Raw genomic sequence first — 12180 nt, forward strand, 5'->3', positions numbered from 1 at the left:
TGAAAAAATACATAATATAGACATAAAACCACCTATGCTAGCCATCACGGGTCGAATCCATAAGAAGAGGGTTGGTTTCAACCATTTCTAAACTAAGAACGGGAATATAGGCAGTGGAACAGCTTGCCTCTAAAACCATGGAAACTGATTCATTCACCCCCAAACCACCTCAAAATGATGAATCTACCCTCTAGAGTCATTTTAAAATTACATTTACATAGCATAGCATCATTCACATTCATAAATTCATTCAAAATGAGATTAGAAGTCAACTTGTAGAAAAACTAGGCGAAATTTTGATTTTTGAGCAAAACAGGCAAAATTCATCCTATGTGCAGCACCACTGATCCTATGTGCAACACCTTTTCAAACCCAGTTTTGGAGGCCTTCCCCTTGACCAAATTCAGCCCAAAATAGCTTGTTGGAAAGGTATTCCTATCTAGTTTCTGGAACATCTTGAAATTTTGTATTTGAAGCTCATTTTCCCCCTCAAACGTGGAATCGCCTAAGGCTGCTTCTTGTGTGTCCAAAAAGTGGCAGAGAGGACATTTTTTGATGCTTTTTTTACCTTTAGGTGACCTAGTTTTGCTCCACATTTGCTGAAACTTTCTGGGTTTGCTTATGTTTTCATGCTGAATCCAAATATTTAAGCCATTCTTCCAAAAATAACCCCAATCAAAAGCACAACGCCACCTATTGGAATTTCTTGTGTTGCAAAATTTTTATGCGCAGCGCCACTGATTCTATGTGCAGTGCCACTTTCAGACTCAGTTTTAGAGGCCTTCCCGGTGTCCAAATTGGGTGTGGGATAGCTCGTTGGAAAAAATTTTGAGTCTACTTTCCAAAACATCTTGAATATTTTAATTTGGAGTTCACTTTCCCTGTCAAAAGTCAAATCTCCCAAGACTGGTCAAAATGGGAAAAATGAGGCTGCCTGAATGCAGAGTGTTGTTGCAGTCAACTTTTGAAGGTCTTAATCAACTCCAAATTTATCTCATGATATTCCATTGGAAATATCTTTGTGTAAATTTGTCATTTGACTCATCAAGTAAGTCATTTGGCCAACCAGGCTAGGAGAAATCTTGATTTTACCAAGGTCACTCCAGAGGTGCAGCAACCCTCCTCAGGCAACTGTATTTTTGACATTTCTCTAAAACCATGACACCTGTGTAAAATTTGAAGGACCATTTTCTTCCTTGGCATATTATGGACAAAAACCTCTCTCACTTTTTCCAAATTCATTTTTTCTTACTCAGAAACATCATTTGAGTAAAACCTATCCCGATGTGTGGAACAAGGGATTTGTAGAAATGAAGGGAAATTAAGGGGATAAGGGGCTTTTAAATTCTTGATAAAAATTTTGGAAGTAGGTAGGGATGTTAGGAAGCAGGGGAAAGTGGAATTTCAAATATTTAGTGAGGGGAAGGGGTCCAAAAGGGCAAAACACAGGCCTAGCCTAGAAAATTGTCAAATTGTAGCAACAAGCTAGGGTTTGTGGGAAAATGATGAATTTGAGGGATATCAGTGATGGGAAGTGTTTAATAAGGTACATTAAGGATAGGGGAAGGTGTATGAGCATTAGGACACAAGTTTTGTTGATGATTTGACTATCCAAGAGAAATTACCTTCAAAACCCTAGGAGAGGGAAATGAGCCTTACCCAAGTACAACTGAAGCACGAACAAGGTGTAAAATGACCCATTGGAACCTGAAATGATGATGAAAACTCTCTGAATGATGGTACACTCAGATGAATGGTGACATGGACTGACATTTGGAAAACTTTGAAAGGAGTGAAAACAAATCCTAGACCTAATACATAGTGACCAAATTTTACTTGAAGACTCACTGAAATGACAAAATTTGACTTTGACACCCTAAGACCACTTTGTAAGAGCATGTTTGATCACTGGTGGAAGGCTTCAAATACTGACACTAACACTTCCTACATGTCACCATGGGGTATCACAGGGGAAGGCTGAACCACTCACCCTGAACACAACAAACCACTAGGGGAAGGCTGAACCACTCACCCTATGGTTGCTCATCACTCCAAGAAGTATCCCAAGCCCCCCGGAGCTCCCAGAACTCAATGTACATATCATACAGGACCCTCATAAGAGGGTCTCTCCACGACTCCCAGAAATTCTCGAAAAGTCAAGAATTTGACCTTTCCCAAGGGCTTCATCAGAATGTTGGTGACCTGCTCATTAGCCCCAATATGATGGATCCTTATTGCTCCTTGTTGTACCATATCCCGAATAAAGTGGTACCTAATATCAATGTGCTTAGAGCAATCATGAAATACAATATTCTCTGACAAACAAATCCCACTCTTGTTGTCGTGGAGGATCATGGTAGTATCCAGCGCATGTCCAAACATCTCACTAAAGATCTTCCGCAACTAGACAGCTTCACATGAGGCCATACTCACAACAATGTATTCAGCCTCAGCGGTGCTCAATGCCACTGAATTTTGCTTCCTACTCATCTAGGATTTTGAAGCAGAACCCAAAATGAAACAGCAGCCGGAAGTTATCTTTTAGTCCACCACACTGCCTTCCCAATCAGCATCAGAATAACCATGCAGCCTCACATCTCCAGTAGTGTATCTCAATCCATCAGTGATTGTGCCCCGAAGATATCTCAAAAGATTCTTGGCACCAATCCAATGTAAGTGATGAGGCTTAACCATATATTGGCTCAAAGTGTTGACTTCAAAACATATATCCAGATGGGAGTTCACCAAGAACATCAGTGCTCCTATGAGTTGATGATACTCATAAGCATTTCCCAATACTAGTCGGACAACACTATTGCATAACTTCTTGAAGTTAAGCTCCATCAGGGTAGTCATGGGCTTGCAATCCACCATTCCAAATCTCTCCAATATCTTCACCACATATTTTCTTTGAGATAGGAAAATTTCTCCTATCTTTTGCCAAACCTCCAACCCTAAGAAGTAGTGCATCAATCCTAGGTCCTTCATCTCAAATTCAGAAGCCAACTCCCTCTTACATTTTGTGAATAAGAGGGTCTGCACCAGTTAGAAATAGGTCATCAACATACAACACTAGTATGAGAGGATTATCCTCTTCAACCTTATAATAAAAGTTTGGATCGGCTTTAATCCTAGTGAATCCCAGCTTCATCAAATAGCTATCGATCCTCTCATACCAAGCTTGAGGTGCTTGCTTCAGCCCATAGAGAGATTTCTTGAACTTGCATACATGATATTCCCGATTATGAATCACAAACCCCTTGGGTTGTTCCACATAGACTTCCTCTTTAATCGAACCATGCAAGAATGCGTTCTTGACATCCATCTGATGTAGGTTCCATCCTAGTGAAGTAGCAAGGACTATGATCGACTGACTGTGGTGTATTGGGCAACTGGTGAAAATATCTCATCGTAATCCACACCTTCCTTTTGAGACAAGCCTCAAGAAACAAAGTAGCATTCCCATCAGCTCCATGCTTGATTTTGTAAAGCCACTTCGAGGTGACAACTGATTTGTCTTGGGGTATGGGGACCACATCCCAGACATCATTCTTCATGATGGACTCATATTCTTCATTCATATCATCCTTCCATAGTTGATGCTTCACATCTTCTTCGAATGATGTAGGCTCATTTTGAATGATGATGCTCATAATGGTCAAGTATCCCTAATACCTGGTCGGCTTCTTACTTTCACGCAAAGTCCCTCTGGGTGCAATATGTCTGTCAAAATCTTCAAGAGTCTCCCTAAGCCATGAGAGTCTCTTCCTAGAGGAGGAGGATCAATAGGATCCATAGGTTCTTCAACATCCAACATCGTTTCATCTTCTTTTTCATCAGGTTTCCTAGTGTCAGCTTCTTTATCCTTTCTTGGAATAGGAAGATTTTCAACCTTGTTAAGAGCCATATATTCGTCAAAGGTAACATCATGAATCATCTCAACTTCCCTTTCACCAGCCACATAAATTCTACAGCCCTTGGTATTTTCAATATAGCCAACAAAGATTCCTTTCTTTCTAGATGCACCCAATTTGCTTCTCTTCTCTTTCGACACATGAAAGTATATGGGACTTCCAAAAATTCTAAAATTAGAGAAATCATGTTTCTTACCAGTGAACATTTCTTCGGGAGTCATTGAATCCAATGCTTGATGAAGGCATTAGTTTTGAACATATACAATGATATTTGCAGCTTCAGCCCATAGAAACTTCGGAAGGCTTTCATCATGGAGCATGGCAAGAACAACTTCCACAATCACATGATTCTTCCTTTCAGCCACACCATTCTTCTCAGAAGTGTATGGTGTTGTTATCTCCCTCTTAATGCCAACTTCTTTGAAAAAGTCATGGAACTCATTGGATTCATACTTGGTCCCATTATCAGTCCTTAGCATCTTGATTCTCTTCTCGGTTTGATTTTCGATCAAGGCTTTGAAGTGACAGAAGCAGGTGAACACTTCATCCTTCTCTTTTAAGAAGTAGTTCTAAGTATTGCGAGAATAATCATCTATAAAAGTAAGATAATACAGATATCCTCCCAAATAGTTTATGGGCATCATACCAGATATGTCAAAGTGGACCAACTGCAATATATCTGTAGTGTTGCTATTACTTGAGGGGAATGGTCTTGTTTTAAGTTTTCCTTCGGCACATCCCAGACATACAACTTCATGCTCTAATTTGAACTCGAGCATCCCTGTCACCATCTGTCTCACATCGGGTAGAGCCTTATAATGAAGGTGGGAAAACCTTTGGTGCCATAGTTCAGATTGAAGATATGTGTCACAATACATGACCCCCAATGGACTTCCTCCAACTTGATATAAATAATCAACCCAGAACCTAATAGTAAAACAATATTTAAATTTATTTTCCAAACACGTACCTTTCCATTGATGAATGCCACCTTGTAGCCTTTGTCTTCCATTTCCAAAATGGACACCAAGTTTTTCTTCAGATCAGGTACATATAAAACTTCTTTCAAATGGATCGTGTTACCCTGATTTAATTGAAGAGTAACATTCCCTACACACTTTATGGGATAGGTGGAATTGTCTCCAAGAATAATCTCCAAGTTTGTCTCCTTCTCTATCAGATTAGAGAGAGCTTCCTTGTAACCAGTGAAGTTCCTTGAGGCACCACTATCAATAAGCCAATTTCCCAACGAGTCCGGAGGAGAGGTAGTGGAGAGGGCCAATATCAGATCATACTCATCTTTCTTATTGTTAACAACATTTGATTCATACCTAGAGTTCCTTTCTTTCTTGGAGGGTTGACCATTTCCTTGATTTCCTGCATTTCTCTTTCCTTTTCCATTGAACCTACCATTCCTTTGGTTGTTGTTGTTGTTGAAGTTTCCCTTGGAGTGATTTTCACCATCATCATATGATGAGTCCTTTCTATTTGGACACTCCCTCGCATTGATCTGAAATGGGGCACTAAAGGCTTCTTGTCAGCTTACAAGAACCTCTCCCACTCCAAAGCTTAAACAATTTCCAAGATCTATGCTTATGATTGATAATTTTCGGAATTAAAAGAACTTGAAATAGGTGTATGCTTTTAGTTTTCCTTTAACTGACCAAATGCCTTAAGTTTATTTGCTTAAACTGAGATGCAGCATATAACAGTGAAACAGTGCAAAAAATAAACATCATACACATAACATCAATATAATTAGGAGTTCACCCAAACCTCTTGGGCTACGTCTCCATGAGCTCTAGTTAACTCAACTAGGCTCTTTGGGATTATGGCTTAAATTCTCTTACAAGTTCCACACTCAACTCCATTCGTTTACAACTGAACCTATGGGTTTAGAATACCATCTTATCCCACTGGATGTCCATACTCTATAGGCAGATCTAGGCTTCTCTGGACTAGACTCCTTCAATTAGTGCTCTGAGCTATGTTGAGCTCTAGCTTGCACCAACTCCCTCATAATTTTGTTAACTGTCTCTGGAACTCCTTCTTTTGTCTTCAACACACATCGGACATCAGCAATAGCTTGATCATTTGATATCTTTGCTGTTCTCCGGCTCTCGGCTCTCGGATTTGGCTCTCACCTCTTGGCTCTTGGCTCTCGGCTCTCGGCTCTCGGCTCTAGCTCTCGGCTCTTGGCTCTCGGCTCTCGGCTCTCGGCTCTAGCTCTCGGCTCTTGGCTCTCGGCTCTGGCTCTCGGCTCTGGCTCTCGGCTTCGACTCTTGGCTCTGGCTCTCAGCTCTGGCTCTTGGCTCTGGCTCTCGGCTTTGCGCTCTTACTTCTGAGTCCTTCTAAGAGCTCTTCGGAGGGAGAGAGTCCCATCTCTCGCTTGGCTCTCTGGCTTTTGAGGAATCCTCCGACTCTGCAGCTTCCATCTGTTCCTCTATCCCCAATCATGAGGAATCATTCCTTTCTATGGCTCTGCATCTCTTCGACTGGCCCTTTCTCTCACTGGCTCTGCGCTTGGCCCTCTGGCTCACTGGCTTTGTGGCTTTGCGTCTTCTATAACACATTCCTGTCACAAAACACCCGCTTACAGTGTGGCACAGGTGCGAGAGACTATTTCCAATGGAAATGAACCGGCAACCTTTTTCCAAAACAAAATCTGTGAAATAACACATATTTTGTTCGTAATGGAAATACAAAGGAATACACAGGAATACATATAAATCCCCACAAAACACCTTATATCGGAACTCAAATTTTATGCAGCCACATCTATAAACCTGTCGGGTCCGCGCATATCGCAAGTCGCATTGGCATAATAGCTTTTGTTCCGATCGCTGATCGCCGATCGCATCGGCATATCGGTATCGCTCCATCGCATGTGCATTGGCCCTTTGTATTGTCGCGATCTGGATCGTCGATCACGCTATCAGTGCATCGCATATCACAAGTCGCAACGACCCAGGGTTTGTTCCTCTGCCAATGGACGGCTCCGATGCGATATACATCTCCAATTGCGAATCGCCCGATCCACTTCATTGCAATTGCTAATCGCTATGGTCACGGGTCTTGATCCCTTCCTCTTGGAAATCTGCGATGCGATATTACCATATCCACCCTTGATTTGCATGCCCGATCTACGGTCCACGTTATATCATGATGATCGCTAATCGTGATTCCCTAAGGCTACGGTCCTTTAAACACTCTGCTTAGCTTTTCTCCAATCTGATGAAAGGTTGCAATGTGATAAACTTTAAGGGATTTTATGTTTAAAAACACATTTTCCCTTAAGTCCCCTTTAGTAAGAAATTGCCTCCATTTCAAAGGACAATGGGCAAATTTCGTTTTACAATAACTTCTTCATCCGAAGTCCGTTTTCGCCCATTCAAATTGCATTAGATTCAAAATGAAGAGATCTATGCAATGAAACTATTTCCAAGAGCATCCTTTGACTTTAATTTTCCTCTGTGAGCAATATTTTTAGACTTAGAAGTCTATACTAGATCCATTTTGGATCGCGCATAGTGGCCAAGTGTGTTGCACACAAAGCATCTTCCCTTTCTTCCACCCTTCGATCCGGGCTTTCCTTTGAAATGACCTTTAGACCCAAAATTATTTCTCCTTTTGGCATGAGAGGAGAAGTAGAGGGGTTGCCTTTGTTTGAAGGCATTTCTTGCTCCATCATCCTTGTCTCTTCTTGAATGCATCTCGACATCAATTGTTCAAACCCCGAAATTCAATCATTATTGAGAATAGTGGTTCTAAATATATACTATTCGGATGGGAGCCCTCCAAGGGTAGTGATAGTTAGTTCCCTGTCAGGAATGACTTCTCCAATTGATAGAAGATCATTCTTGATCTTAGTAATCCTTAAGAAGTAGGATTGAATATCCTCGTCGTTTCCCTTGTTAATATCCTTCAACTTATTTTTGAGGAACAAAACTTGATTTGCATCACTAACCTTAAACAAGCTTACCAATCTATCACAGATCTCCTTGGAGGTGTTCAACTCGGAAATGTAGGCCACTAGATGCTTGTCAATTGAATCTCGGATAATCTTTTTTGCTTTGACGTCACCCTTAGTGTACTTGTTCTTTGTAGCATCCGATGCATTTAATGGAGGATCCAGGATTTTACTCCTCACATAGTCCAACGCTTCTTATTCTTCCAGTGTTAGATCAAGAGACATCTTCCATTCGTGATAGTCAAACCTCTCACAGAGCTTGTCTTCGGCCAAGAAGTGAGATGAGGAACCCATGAAGCCTTTTGTCCTTTCCTTTTGTCTTCGGTGATTTCTCTTTCACTCTTGCTTGGGTTTTGTCTTCACCTCGGCTCTAATACCATGTTAAATTATGGTATATTCTATGCTTAAGAGAAATTTACTTCAAGTTTTCTTATTAGCCCAATATCAATTTCTAGAATAGAAATCACATCAACATGATAGTAAAATGAACATAGAACATAAATATAAATAGTAGACGACAAGCCAAGACAAGAGGACACAAGATGTGCCACCAGCCAGGGACAAACCCCAATGTGGGTAAACCCTTGATCAATTCTTCTTATAGTCTTCAATAATTCAGCAGAGAGAGAGATAGTACAATTACACAAATATGTAATTTTATGATAGCTACAAAAAAAAACTAACCAGCAAAGACAAGGCTGGTCAAACAGGTCAGAATTGACCTTAAGTCAACCTCAATCAACTTGGCCTTCAACAACAAGAATAGGTAGCCGAAAACAGTCTGAAATACCCAGTCAAATTGCAGTCAACGCTGGGGTAGATCTATGGTCAACCCTTGACAATCAATGTTGGTTAAAGGGTTGTCAAAATAGGTCAACGTTTGTTGTCCAAAAATGCGTCATGCCTAGGAGAGGCTGCCCAACCCATTCCATAGTCAAAGAATCCTCCACGTTGATCAACACTGCCAAAATTGTCCACCTACACCTCGATCAACCCAAGTCAACGCTTCCCTAATCAGATCTATGTCCTCCTTCTTCCCATGTGTGAGAGACCTTCTCCTCCTATGCATACCCAATCAAGATAGGAGAGATAAGAATGAGATGATGATATGACTGAGTTTATGCCACAAGGTCTCCTCCTTTAATATGCCACGTTGAGGATAAGATGGGGGTGTAAAACACTGTTTTGCTTGCTGACCGACCTTGACAATTTTTCAAGAATACAAATAAATTCATATCTCCATGAATACATGTCAGAATTGGATGATAGTTAGATCAATCCTACACCTCTCGGAAAGAGGAATCCAAGAAAAACATTAGATTCCATAAATAAGGTGACCCACATGAAGTTTGGCCTTAGTTTCCAATTTTAACAGGATACTTTATTATGTTTGTACTATGAACAATTTGTTAAGTGATATTAAGATATTTTACTACATTGCAGCTTTTACCTCCTAGGGTTAGAGGACAAAAGTATACATGCAGCAACATCCATTGACAAGACAAAGCTATATGTGATATGACGATCACATCATGGATGCAACAAAAGATCAAACAACTTTAAATATTACTAACATAAATTTTACATTTTTTTTGTGTTATGTTCTAAAGAGGGCATGCAGCAAAATGTAACTTGCCTCCTGATCTCAAACTTGGACTCTAACCTCATCATCTCCATTCTAGGAAATGCAATTGAAAAGAGAGCAATCTAACAAGGTAACTTTTTGGCTTTTTTAACCAGAATCCAAAAACACAATTCTTAGTGAGCGTAATTTATTTATTTGTTTAAATCACATTTCTGAATGTCAAAATGGATTTAGCACCATGGAAAAACCCTGGGCATTCAAATGATGCAAACTCAGCTAGTTAAATTATTTTCCCAATTTATGGTCGGATTTCAGGCAAAATCTATCAAAATATTTGCCAGAAAAAGGCCAAAAATTTGCCTCGTTAAACTATTGCATTAAAAATCTTGTGTTAACTCATCCTTCTTTAATTTTCTTATTAAAGTAACTAGGAAATTTAAGAAGTCAAAATTTTAAATTCCTTCTACCTTCTATATAATTTCTAGCACCTACTACATTCTATCTCTCTAAATTGTGAGCATTTTTTTGGAGTGCATTTAAGTAGTATAATCAGTAACAAGTTTAGAATTGTAATAATCATTTTTTATGTCTGACGCTGATTATTACAGATTGTAGAATTAATTAGTTCAACAAATGATTGATTGGAGGTCAGCTTTGCTAGTGGTTTTCTTAATTATGTTTGAACCATCTATTTGTCAATCCATAATATATTTAAACAAACCCATCTCTATTTTGAGAATAATGTGGTGTTGCAGGAACCACACCCCCAACACATTGGACCCCAGAACCACACACCATGTGGAACTATGACCGAAGCATCCCTAGAACTGTGCTTTAAGTTCAATTTGCACCAATCCTACAAATTTAGAACCACCACATGCCAAACCATTCTCTCCTATCACGCTTCCTAGACGTTCCATGGGTGCTCCTCGGATGCTACCTACAAACTTCTTACATGCTCCCTAATGATAATGTTAAATTATTAAAGTAAAAGTGGCATTCTCCTTTACTATTCATTTTCATCCTTTTACTTTTTAACATTACCAATAATTGAGTCAAGAGGTCTGAAAGTGGTTTCAACTTCATTGAATTTCATATAGAGAAGGTGGAATTTTAGGTCCCATTCTCAGGGTTTCAACTTCATTGGGTTTCATATAGAGAACCGTGCTTTGGGTTTTCCACTAATCCTATAAATTCAAAACCATCACATGCCAAACCATTCTCTCCTATCATGCTTCATAGATGTTCCATGGGTGCTCCTTGGATGCTACCTACAAACTTCTTACATGCTCCTTAATGATAATGTTAAATTATTAAAGTCAAAGTGATATTCTCCTTTACTATTCATTTTCATCCTTTTACTTTTTAGCATTACCATTAATTGAGTCTGGAGGTCTGAAAGTGGTTTCAACTTCATTAGATTTCATATAGAGAAAGTGGAATTTTAGGTCCCATTCTCAAGGTTTCAAGGTTTCAAAATCAATGGAATTGCGACATTTCATTAGATTATATCATGTATGAAGGTAAGTGATTTCCATTTAATCAAGAGCACTAAGCCATATATGTACTCCAATGTTAGTGGTGTTGATTGTTGAACTCCTTTGTCATGGCTTTAGAAAAAAATTGTAATATCCCTTTATATATTTCAATGGTTTGTAATATCCCTTTCTTAGAAGACTCACTTCTCTAGCATCTTATATAAATATTTTGCCGAGAGTAGGTTTTTCAAACAGTTAATCTATCAACATTCTTACAGTAGAAGAAATATGTTAAGTATTTGCAAATTTTGTAGCTAATTAATTTATTTGTAAGAAAGGAAACCATTAACAAATTCAGGAAACACAAATGCTTGAACATGAAATCATCAGGTCATTTTATTAAGGGATCACAAGAGAATACATGCAGTTACAACACCCAACTATTGTTCGAACCTTTGATTTGACCTCTGCTCCAAAACTCTACTAGACTCCAGTTAATTTGATCTCTGTTTGCTCAATCCACAATACTGGCCTTGACCTCACAATTCACTTTTCGGCTTACCAACAAAAAATTCCTCGACCTCTTTCAACATATTATATTGGATGTCTTTTTCCATGCGAGGAGCAGTATTTCGAGCTTTCTCTATTTCCTCGGATAACCTGGATCGACCCTGTCTTTGTTTATTGATTCTCCATACCCTGGATCACCCTCCCCCCCAAGTTTATTTATTATTCACACTAGTACCCAGCTTTGACAGCCCCAAGCGGATGATTTCAGTGTGCTAGTGGACTAGAGCTTGTGCTCAGGAGCAATGTCTGAGGGTTTCTAGCCCCAGTTGATTAAGTCATAAACTCGCTCCAGAAATGGCACAGTCTCATATGTCAACTCGACCATATGTAGACATTCAACTCGGCTTCAACTTTGACTAGAACTGATATTGCAATTCGACCCTTAGTGATACGTCCACCTGATCCCCTGTCTACATTGATTAACTCTGCTAAAAAAATAACAAACATAATTTTGTAATTCAGCCCTCAGAAAAATGTGTGTATGAGTTCTCGATTCACCTAATTACCACAAAGAAACCCCTCTTACTCGTGAGATTTATACCTCAACTTATTCCCAATGCTGGTAACCCTTTTCATTCGTCCCTACCAATATATTGTTGTTAACGCTGCTACCAATTAGCAATCTGCTGTGATTCTTAGCCTCGAGGGTTTCCCAATTCGGCC

Source organism: Pinus tabuliformis, chromosome 1_2 (assembly GCF_031772625.1).
Source record: "Pinus tabuliformis cultivar Carrire ecotype Pingquan chromosome 1_2, CPIR1, whole genome shotgun sequence".
Classification (NCBI taxonomy): Eukaryota; Viridiplantae; Streptophyta; class Pinopsida; order Pinales; family Pinaceae; genus Pinus; species Pinus tabuliformis.